We start from the raw sequence: 12,460 nt of genomic DNA on the forward strand, positions 1-12,460 counted from the left end.
TAGGCTGATCAGGAACAGTCAACATGGATTCACCAAGGGCAAGTCATGCCTGACTAACCTAATTGCCTTCTATGAGGAGATAACTGGCTCTGTGGATGAGGGAAAAGCAGTGGATGTGTTATTCCTTGACTTTAGCAAAGCTTTTGATACGGTCTCCCATGGTATTCTTGCCAGCAAATTAAAGAAGTATGGGCTGGATGAATGGACTATAAGGGGGATAGAAAGCTGGCTAGATCATCGGTCTCAACGGGTAGTGATCAATGGCTCCACGTCTAGTTGGCAGCCGGTATCAAGCGGAGTGCCCCAAGGATCGGTTCTGGGGCCGGTTTTGTTCAATATCTTCATTAATGATCTGGAGGATGGTGTGGATTGCACTCTCAGCAAGTTTGCAGAATACAATAAACTGGGAGGAGTGGTAGATACGTTGGAGGGTAGGGATAGGATACAGAGGGATCTAAACAAATTAGAGGTTGTTCCAAAAGAAATCTGATGAGGTTCAACAAGAACAAGTGCAGAGTACTGCACTTAGGACGGAAGAATCCCATGCACTGCCATAGACTAGGGACTGAATGGCTAGGAAGCAGTTCTGCAGAAAAGGACCTAGGGGTTACAGTGGACAAGAAGCTGGATATGAGTCAACAGTGTGCTCTTGTTGCCAAGAAGGCTAATGGCATTTTGGGCTGTATAAGTAGAAGCATTGCCAGCAGATCGAGGGACGTGATCATTCCCCTCTATTTGGCATTGATGAGGCCTCATCTGGAGTACTGTGTCCAGTTTTGGGCTCCACACTACAAGAAGGATGTGGAAAAATTGGACTGAGGGGGCTCACCTTGGGCGGCTCCCCGCAAGTGGCAACATGTCCCTTGGCTCCTAGGCGGAGGTGCAGCAGGTGCTATCGCCGCAGCTCCCATTGGCCGCAGGTCCCGGCCAATGGGAGCTGCAGAGCCGGCACTCGGGGCGGGGCAGGGACGATGCACAGAGGTCCCATGGCTGTCCCTTTGCCTAGGAGCTGAGGGACATGTTGCTGCTTCCGGGGAGCCACGCGGAGCCAGGTAGGAAGCCTGCCAGCCCTACGCTAACTGGACTTTTAACGGCCGAAAACCGAACACCTGGCAACCCTAAAGGGTTCACCTCCCACCCCAGAAAGGAGGGGGGCAGTGAGCAATGTCTGCAGTTAGTGTGTGCCTCTGCAACTGCTGCCGGGGTCACGTGCTGCCACCGCTTTTTGCTGCCGCTGCTTAACCTACGTCTTCAGTGATTTCAGCTCTGAGTGAAAAGAACAGGAGGACTTGTGGCACCTTAGAGACTAACACATTTATTAGAGCATAAGCTTTCGTGGGCTACAGCCCACTTCTTCGGATGCATATATGCAGCTCTGAGTGATATCACTGGGTATCCGTTGCCTTTCCTTTCCCCGCTGTCCTTTCACCGCATCTAAGGCATAGCCCTTAGCCTAGACCTGCTTCTCAGGAATCCGTCTCTGACCATCACTAAAAGGAAGCAACGACTTTCAATGCAGCCTAATTAGCCCTGTCTTTAAACACTGGAGAGAAAAAGGTCAAATGGTGCTTAGGACTCTAGCCAGACCTCCAGGGCTGTCCCTAGACATTGTGGTGCTCTATGCAGCCCCCTGCAGGGGGGGAGCTGGCCCCAGGCCTCCGCGGGGGCGGGGCGGGGGGCGTCCACAGGCATCCGTGGGAGGAGGTCGCCCAAGGTCTGTGGGGGGCAGGAGCAGGCTTGGGGCGTGGGGCCGAGTTGCTCCACTTCCCGCCACCCGGTGAGTGCAGAGCGTGCCTGACGCCTGCTGCAGTCCCCTGGGATGTAGCTCAGGGGAAGGGGTGGAGGGCGGGGCTGGGGCGGAGCAGGGGTGGGAAGAGGTGGGGTGGGGGCAGCTTTTCTGGCCGGCTAAGGTGCCCCAAATTTCCTACGCAGCTGTGTAGTTTGCCTATGGGTAAGGGCGGCCCTGCAGACCTCACCCCAGAAGGGAATAACTCTTACCTTCCTGCTCCCCCACCTTCTTTTTTTCATTAGGATTTGGCATCCAACCCCCTGCTTTGTCAAACCATCTTATCTTGTACCAGATTGGGATGGATCTGTACTAGCTGGACTATAATTACATAAATATCTAGTGCCTAGTACACCAGCAACAACTTTGCCAAGTTCACGTACTGGACAGTGAACTCGTAAGCGTTTGCTTTACCACCTGGCCTGACTTTGGTTCAGAACCTCTGGTTCAGGCCTCAGATCTTGCCCCAGGCCCAGTGCTCCAGGCTCTCTCTACGACACCTTCTGGGCCAGCTCCTGCTGTGCCTTAACAGTGCTTGTAACTACTGCTTGTTGCCTGATCTTTAGGTTATGTATTAATTATATTGATTACTTAAGAATCCCTGGGGGTTGACAGGTTCTTGCCCCAAGATCAGGCCCAGTATTAATCAAATTATTATACAGTTGGGAACCCCAATGGGCACAGTTGCAACACACACTACAGAACTCTTTTATATTTACAAATATAGTTTATTAATACATTTAGCACAGTCACAAACACCCCAGCTCAGTAAGATAGAGATACTACAGAATATACAGCTGCACATCCAGATACTCACACCATCCCTTGTAGCACAACCTGAAGTGTTAGCCATCATCTTCCTCATCACCATCACCTTCCCCACCATCACCAGCAGCCATCACTCTGGCACCTCCCAAGGACTGCATCTCCCCCTCCTACTGCCCCTAGGCTGGGATGCCACTTTTATAATACGTTACACTGACACCGCTATGTTTGATGCATATTCAGTAGGTGATTTTCCCCCTTTTCCTTATTTGTATTTGCTCGCCTTACTAATGTTGGAGTGTCTTTTCCCTATAGGTTAGTATATCAGTGATCTCAACTTATTATCATATACGTCAACTCGTTACCATGGCCCTTTTGTGGTTAGGTATCACATTTGTTATTTCTGTCCTAACTGGTTATTTCAGTTCTTTCAAAGTTGTGGTGTACCTGTGAAGTTTAAAAGGATATGAATTTAGGAAAGCCCCTATGCCAACCTGCTTTAGCACATCCTCTGTTTCGGGTCACAGCCATATATGGACCTTATGTTTTAGCTCATCACCATCTAGCTAGGTGAAAAGTCCCAAACATAGGTATGCTAAATTCGCCTTAGCTCAACATATAGGATGTGGCCTGCAGGTCCCTTGTGTTACAGCCAAAATATTCTCTAATATAAACCTATTATAATAAAACAAATAATTAAACCCATAAGAAAATAAGAAACTTATAAGAAAAGATTTATAGGCAAGCAAGCAGGCTAGCCTTAGATGTATCTTATGTACCTGTTATGTACGTCAGTTCGTTGCCAGGACGCTTCTGTGGTTGACTCATGTATCTGTGGCCAGAACTTGCCATTAAACTCTATTTTCAGCTCCCCAAATACTTGGGGTTTTTCGTTGGGCCGTTTATCTGTGCAAAGGTTATTTGTTCAAAGTTTATAGGCCTCAAGCCTTCTGCTAACTTACTGAAGCTAATGTCTGACAGGATACAGGCCTGTAGGTTTTTTGCATTACCGCTGAATATAATGCAAAGCCGAATATATAATAAAGGCAAGCCAGCCCACTGGGCTAAAGGCCCCCCTTTGATAGGGTGATTGTTGTTGAACATAATCACAGAAGATGAGGACTTCACCCGTAACACAATAGATAACAGGTAAATAAGAATTACCACCTGCTCAATGTGTTTACGTGCCTTTGGGATTTGGACGAAATTTGAACCTGTGACCCTGCACTCCAATTGACCATAACAGTCATTTTGAGATATACTGTATGTATATTACAATACTAGAATACTGGCCATCTCCACTATATGTCACCCTCTGCATACAAGCCTCTTGCTTGGTTAGCCTGGCAGACTACCGCCAACTATGACGACAGATTATGTTGGTACCTTCCTTCTGGCCACACTGTGGTGTGTCCACCTCAAACATATTGTACCTGCCAACGTACTGATACCCCTTTTCAGAGCAACAGGCCTTCAGTGGAATTTTCCCATTTGGGTGATAAACTACCAGAGGAGGCAGGGCCGGCTCCAGGCACCAGCGCACCAAGCAGGTGTTTGGGGCGGCACGTCCGGCTCTTCGGCAGCAATTCGGCGGCGGGTCCCTCAGTCCCTCTCGGAGGGAAGGACCCGCCGCTGAATTGCCGCTGAAGAATAAACCGGCAGCGGTAGAGCTGCCCCCAAAGTGCTGCTGATCACAGCTTTTTTTCCCCCCCATTGCTTGGGGTGGCAAAAACTCTGGAGCCGGCCCTGAGAGGAGGTACATTGCTGCGTTTATTGTAGACATTGTCTACAAGGTGACCTACTGAGTGGGTAACTGCCAAGTGACCGCCGAACACATTCTCACCTGGATTGTACACAGGCAAAAAGGCTGGGAACAGGATACATAAGGATTTGCCATGATAATCTTAGTTAAATAAGAGTCTTAACTGGGGTGCAGTGTTACAGACCCCAGACCTGAATTGCTTTCAGTGGCACTTTTGATGAGAATTAAACAAGTGGCTTTTCCTGAACAGTTATTAACAATACAATTTAGCTATTGCTAATTCTTGATTAAATGTGGGATCTTTTCCAATTCTAAAATTATAGGGTGGTGTTATATGTGTATACTGTATGCAGAACTGATTTATGCCATACTGTACCCATTGCTACCCCGGTATAGATGGAGTTATTGATTTGAAGATAAACCCCTTTCCAGGTTACTAAAGGTGACAGAACAAGGAGCAATGGTCTCAAGTTGCAGTGGGGGAGGTCTAGGCTGGATATTAGGAAACACTATTTCACTGGGAGGGTGGTGAAGCCCTGGAATGGATTACCTAGGGAGGTGGTGGAATCTCCATCCTTAGAGGTTTTTAAAGCCCGGCTTGACAAAGCCCTGGCTGGGATGATTTATTTGGGGATTGGTCCTGCCTTGAGCAGGGGGTTGGACTAGATGACCTCCTGAGGTCCCTTCCAACCCTAATCTTCTATGATTCTATGGTTACATTCACTAGCTTATAGCTGAGGGTTGTACTGTCACCTGGTATGCCCCTTTACAATATGTCCCTTTTAGATACTTTTTTTTTTAGTACATAATATATATATGACACCAACAGTTTAGGCAATAAACTTAATACTGTCCATGTTCAGTCTTCCCCAAATTTTGAATACTGTCCACTGGGAATGAAACTATATTGCCCTGAAGATTATACTAGTGCACAAAAGAGTGTCCTTGCACCAGTACATCAAAGTTTGTTTTTGCACTGGGCTGCTGCCATTGGCTCCAGACCACAACTACTACAGAGTTAGAGGTCACCATTTGGAGGTTTATGCCAAAGTCTGTTTTCTCAGCTTCTTCACGTGGTACAAACGCTGGAGCTTGGGTGTCTGCATTTAATTGGCCGGGTGTTTTTCCGAACCGACTGTTAGGACATTACGACTGCTGCAGGGGAGGAACAATGCTGTCAGCTTCCTGGTGCTGTGAGCTGGTTTTGACTTGGGTCCCCTCTGAGGATTTTGTATTGTTGCTGTAGCCCATTGGATTACTTTGCTAGCTATTGTATCCTACTAATCCAGCCAGTCGTATCAAATAATATGTTTCTCTTTCTGAATTAATCCATTTCATATATGATTCTTATATTTTATCAGTATTAATTCCTATGAAATTAGGATGTGTTGAGGCATATGATATGTGTTTCCTAATAATTATACATAGAATAAGTTTTGCTGAAATGCAAGAAGCCTACTGGCCTGTATCTGATAAGATCCGCTAAATAGCTAAAAGTATGATTAGTTAAGAGTAAATCAGCATAAAAGCTGGCAACCTTTGGCACAGATAGACATGCTCCCTGAACTTTGGGGCACCAAAAGGAGGAACTACACACAACACTGAACAGGTTTATCCAGCGTCTGCAACCGGTTGGTAACCACAGGGTACACCGCAAACCTGGAAATCGTCAAGAGAGCCTAGGTTGCCGGTTTTTCGAGTGAGACAATCCTTATTAATATGTAGAGAGTAAGTGTCATAATCTACTAACCTATAGGATAAGGGTACCCATAAATTTCTTAGGGTACGGAAATAAGATTTGGTATAGTAGGTTGGGCCTGAATTACATAGCGTCAGGTTCCTATAAAATACCATGTAAGGATATCTTAGGGAGCTTTTTCTTTTTTTTTGTTCTCCTATATTCTATAGAATATCTTTTTATCTACCTATCATTCTATCTTCTATCACGCTGTCAGCTCAGCTTGTGTATTATAGTATAACTACTCAACATTCCTAACTATTGGGGAACCCAGAACCATCGTGTTATCGGGCATGCCAGGAGTAAGGCTGGTCCTTCACCTCCTATTACTGGGTCCTCAAGGAAGGGTGTGAGTATGTTAGGTTAAGGTATTTATAATAGGCATGTTACCACCAGGAGTTTTGGAATTCTTTTACTGGTTTGCAGTCAATTTAGATGTATCAAAAGAAAGAACAACTTTTACTTAAAACTTTTTACCAGAAAGTTCCAAAAGCTCATCTCCCCCCTCCTTGCCCCCTTCCTCCCCCAGTCGTAGAGACTGTAACTCCTGTACTCTGTCAGGCTGACAGCCACTGTGCTTTTAATTTAGGATTTCTAAGCCAACAGGAAACAAAAAGTCACTGAATCTTTGATTAGCAGCTAACGTGTTGCTGTAAAAACCATAAGGGACAAAGCTTTTGAGCGTTTTGAAGAAAAGAGGAAGTGGGCAAAGTGAATTGCTTCTGACCGAATAATATTAAAATTAAAAACCCGTAGAACATCTAATTCACCATCCTTTTGATTCATTGGGCTATGTCTAATGTACACATACAAGGTAAAGCAAACTCTCTCTTACGCCCCTCCCCCAACCTGTAAGTGGGAGGCAGTAGGAAAAGAAGTGAGAAAGAAGCGAGAAATTAAGAAGGGTGAAATTAATTATTGTTTTGTTACTTGCATCTTTGTATTAGCCAAATTACAGTCACAAAACTTTGGGGTTAAATCAGTTGCTGTGCATTATGATTGCAAAAATAGGTATCACGTTAGTTTTGATTTCAGACATACCCAGCACGGTAAAGGAAGCCAGCATCATATCATCTTTCTGCTTTACACAGGAAGTATCAAAGCAAAATGCAGTCACCTTTGTTACCTACAACCTAAATCATAGTTATTGTTACAAGTCTTAATTCACCAAAAAAAAAAAAAAAAAATCAATTTCTCTCTTGCAATTTCCCCCTTAGATCGCCTAAACAAATAAAGTTAATATATGTTAATATTTTTCTCTTACCCACTTGTGTTTTAATCTAGGGTTTAAAGACGCAAGAAAACATATTTGGCTCCTAACTAAATCATTAAACCTCTTTTATAGGCAAACCAAGGTGTAAACCTGAAACGATTAATGATTTCAACTCTTAGGTTTCCTGGACCTGCTCTGAACAACGTTTAATCCATTGGCGGTATGGCTTTGAAAAACAGTGTCATGACTGGCCAGGCTACAGTGCGACAGTTGTGTGTGTTTCTCCTTGACGCAAAACCGCCCCCTTTGTTGAATGTACTTCCTTGTAAGCCAATCCCCCTCCCCCCTTTGACCACAGCTGGCAAAGGAAATGAAGTCCCTATTGTTTTGAATCCATGCATTCTTTCTTTATTTTTAAAAAGCGAGATCACTGACAAGGTAGCCTGGGTGGGGTGGGGGAGGAGGGAAGGACAGCCTTCTGTTGCTTGGGCCATCCTCTGAAATGGAGTGGCTGGGTGCCTGGAGCCACCCCCCAGATTCTTGGGTGTCTGGGTGGGGAGGATATGGAACTTGGGGAGGAAGGCAGGCAGTTATACAGTGGATGCAGCAGCAGTGTGTGCTCTTGTTGCCTTTCCTGCAGCTCCACCAGACGCCTAATCATGTCCATTTGCTCCCCCATTAGCCTCAGCATTGCCTCCTATGTGTTCTGATCATGCTCACTGAATGCTTTCCTGGCCTCTGCCATCGAATGCCTCCCTATCAGTGCGGGAGGACTGCATGAGCTCGGAAAACGTGTCATCACGAGTGCGTTTTTTTGCCTTCTAATCTGCGATAACCTCAGGGACGGAGATGATAGGGGGAGCATAGAAACATTTGTACCTGCAGGGGGGATAAAAAAGGAGAGTAAAATTTAAGAAGATACATTTCTGAGAACAAAAAAGAGACTCTTTCACAGTGAATCAAGCAATTCACAGCAGACAGCACATGTGCTTTAGGTACAAGGTCGCATTTTACCTTTTATATTTAGTGCCTGCCGGTATGGTGACACATCACACACGGCTGGGCAACGGAATTCGGTTTCCAGGCAGCCATGGTAAGGCAAAGGGTATGCGGGTTTGGCTTCTAATGCCTTCATAACATGTGGGAATGGTTTCAAACTGCAGCGCCCTCCTTTCCCATAACAATCAATGCAGGTTGGGTTTGCCATTTAAAAGGAGAGGCTGCGGTTTTGGGGTGGATGTGCAGCACACCCCTCCCCGCACCCCACCGCATGGCTATTCTCTGGGATGATCCCTTTTAGGCAAGCGCAAACAGCCTAGCACGAACGGGGTCCTTTTACTGTCCCCTTACAAAAATTCCCCTATTTCAACCAGGTGACCATGAATGATATCACTCTCCTGAGGCTAACACAGAAAGATAAAGACCGAATGTTGCATGAATGTGACCAGGACCATTTGCTGCCATGCTTTGTGCTCAGGGCTGGCTCCAGGGTTTTGGCCGCCCCAAGCAGCCAAAAAAAAAAAAAAAAGCCGTGATCATGATCTGCGGCTGCAATTCGGCGGGAGGTCCTTCGCTCCAAGCGGGAGTGAGGGACCGTCTGCCGAATAGCTGGACGTGCCGCCCCTCTCCGGAGTGGCCGCCCCAAGCATCTGCTTGCCAGGCTGGTGCCTGGAGCCGGCCCTGTTTGTGCTGCAATGATTCCAGACCACTTGCTATTGGCTTGGCGTAGTAAAGTGTCCTACCGTGGTGGATGAAATAAGGCAGCCCTCCCCAGAAACCTTCTGCAAAGGCTTTCAGAGTACCTCCAGGAGAGCTTCATGGAGATGTCCCTGGAGGATTCTTGCTCCATCCCCCGACACGTTAACAGACTTTTCCAGTAGCTGTACTGGCCGCGAATGCATCCCAATTCTTCAGGGCAAATCAAACATTAAACACAATTGGTTTTAACCCCTGTAGTGTAGTTACAAATGTGCACTCACCAGAGGTGCCTTCTCCACCTTCAGGGTCCAGGAACAATATGCCCTGGGAGAGTATTGCCTCCAGCATGATGAAAAGGTCCTGGCTGCTGGGGAGAACGGATTCTCTGCTTGCCCGCTGCGCATTCTCCTCCTCCTCCTCTTCCTCATCCACAAAATCCTCCTCTGTGTTGTGTGAGACTCCCTCCTTGCAGGTGTCCACGGACAGTGGTGGGGTAGTGGTAAGGTCATAGAAGTGGCATGTATGGGGCTCTGACCCAGAGCGACCGTTTGCCTCCTTTATCTTTTGGTAGGCTTGCCTGAGCTCCTTAACTTTCACGCAGCACTGCTGTGTGTCCCTGGTGTAGCCTCTCTCCACTATGCCCTGTGCGATTTTGGCATATATATTAGCATTTCTTCTTTTTGATCGGAGTTCTGCCTGCACAGATTCTTCTCCCCATACAGCAATCAGATCCAGTGTCTCCTGTTCGCTCCATGCTGGAGCTCCTTTGGGGGACTGCATCATCACCTGTGCTGCTGAGCTCGCCACGCTGACCAAACAGGAAATGAAATTCAAAAGTTCCCAGGGCTTTTCCTGTGTATCTGGCTAGTGCATTGGAGTGGAAAGTGCTGTCCAGAGCGGTCACATTGGAGCACTCTGGGATAGCTCCCAGAGATCAATTCCATCCAATTGCACAGCGCTGCGTCTGCACTGCCCCAAATTCGACCCAGCAAGGTCGATTTTAGCGCTACTCCCCTCACCAGGGAGGAGTACAGCAGTTGATTGTAAGAGCCCTTTAGGTCGATGGAAAGGGGTTGGTTGTGTAGCCGCATTGCTTATAAAATCGACTTAACGTGGCAAAATTTGACCTAACCTCGTAATGTAGACCAGGGCTAAGGTAACTTCAGGTACCCTAATATTATTACAATTCAACTTATAAAGCCCCCTTAACACGTGAATAAAGGAATCTCCTTCTTGCAAGATTCTAAACTCCAGTGACTGGTCAATAATACCCAGTGAGGATGTCCTCCAAGTGCAATGAGGAGTCCTTACACACTTACAATATCCATGGAGATCTAATGGTGGGAGACAGGTGGTCACCCACAAGGCATGCCAAGTTAGTCTGATGGTCAAGACCTCGAGCGCTCCTTTGTGTCTATGTCTACTATTTCCCCATGGAGGACATATTCCTCCCTTTATTGTAAAATTAATCAGTTAAGAAAAGTAGAAGTAATGTATTAAAGGCAAAGAAACAGAAAGGAAACAGTTGAGGAAAAAGAGGACGCTCCTGGTGACATGTACAGTGTTTCTGACCAGCATCAAACTCCGGCTGAGACATCAGTTGGATTTCAACTTAGATTTTTGCTTAGAGTTTGCTATCCCTGTCAAGGCTAATTTCCCACTCTGGCACTTCCACAAGGATTCTAAAAATTAATACTGGCCACTCCAGGCTTGTATTAAATTCCCAAGGTTACAGCTTCTCTCTGACCTTGGATTGATAGATGCTGCCACCACCCAAGTGCAGAACCCCTTTTAGAGCCCAGGAAGGGGGACTTGGGAATTCCTTCCTTTGAGATACCCTCAAGCCCTTTCACACCCCCTCCGGGGAAGAGCTGAGAAAGAAAAAAAAAATCCCTTTTAGCCTGGGTCCAGCACTTCCCCCAGTTCAGTCTCTGTTTCACAGGTGTTTTCAGGAGTCTTCTTGGGTGGGGAGTCAGTGAAGGACCTCAATTATGGCACTGCCCCGCCTTAGCTTTTGCATACGGCAGGAACCCTTTGTTTCAAAGCTTGTTTCCCATGCCAGTCAGTGGAAAAATATTAACATCCCAAGATGGAGACAGTACCAGGTGACCTGGTCATATGTCCCTGTAGTGACACAGCAGCCACTACTCAGAGGCTGTCTGTAACATCCTCTATTAAAAAGTGTTTTTCATTTATAAGGGAGGTCACACTCAGAGGATTGGTATGTGACAGGGGTCACCAGTACAAACGTTTGAGAACCACTGATCTAGACTGAGAGCCTTTTGCCTAGTGGGCGTTACCCAGGTGTAACTGCATGTGAGATACAGATACATAGTCAATATTCATAACTTCAGATACAAAGACGATACATGCATACAAACAGGATAATCATATTCAGCAAATCATAATGACATCTCACATGCTTTATCTTGCATAAGGTACATCATAATTATGATATAATTATATCATACTAATATCACTATGAAGAATATGGGATGCAGTGTCACATTAGCCATCATCTTCATCACAATCACCTTCCCCATCATCACCAGCGGCCATCACTCTGGCACCTCCCAAGGACTACATCTCTCTCTCCTACCGCCCCTAGGCTGGGATGCCACTTTTATAATACGTTACCCTGACACCACTATGTTCGATGCATATTCAGAAGGGGATTTCCCCCCTTTTCCTTATTTGTATTTCCTCATCTTACTAATGTTAGAGTGTTTTTTTCCTATACGTTAGTATATCAGTGATCTCAACTTATTATCATATACGTCAATTTGTTACCAGGGCCCTTTTGTGGCTAGGTATCACATTTGTTATTTCTGTTCTAATTGGTTATTTCAGTTCTTTCCAAATTCCAAGGTGTGGTGTACCAATTAATTTTAACCTGTTAGGTTTAAAAAGGAATGCATTTAGGAAAGCCCCTATGCCAACCTACTTGAAAGCATCCTCTATGTTAAAGGTCGCAGCCATACATGGACCTTATGCTTTAGCTCATCACCATCTATCTATGTAAAAGGTCCCAAACATATGTATGCTAACTTCGCCTTAGCTCAACATACAGGATGTGGCCTGCAGATCCCTTGTGTTACAGCCAAAATATTTTCTAATATAAATCTATAATAATATAACAAATAATCAAACCCGTAAGAAAATAAGAAACTTATAAGAAAAGATATATAGGCAAGCAGTCATTTATAATAAGGCTCCTTCATGGGCTCCAGGTTTGTATAATTTTTGGTGATGGCCCCACACCTGCCTTGTAAGCCGATATATAGCCTTACCCCTGTCCACCCCACCACCCAGCTGGGGCAGGGAGCAGGGCCATGTCTCTAGGAGGGGGGACCTGGACAGGGGTAAGGGGGCCGAGGCTGTGGCCACAGCTGGGACCCCGGGTGCGTGGCTGGGAGTGGAGCCTCGGCTGGCAGCAGAGTCCCCGGGTGCAGAGCTGGCAGTAGAGCCCCCAGGTGGCAGCCGGTAACCTGCATCAAA

The sequence above is a fragment of the Chrysemys picta genome, chromosome 4 (assembly GCF_011386835.1).
Source record: "Chrysemys picta bellii isolate R12L10 chromosome 4, ASM1138683v2, whole genome shotgun sequence".
NCBI lineage: Eukaryota > Metazoa > Chordata > Testudines > Emydidae > Chrysemys > Chrysemys picta.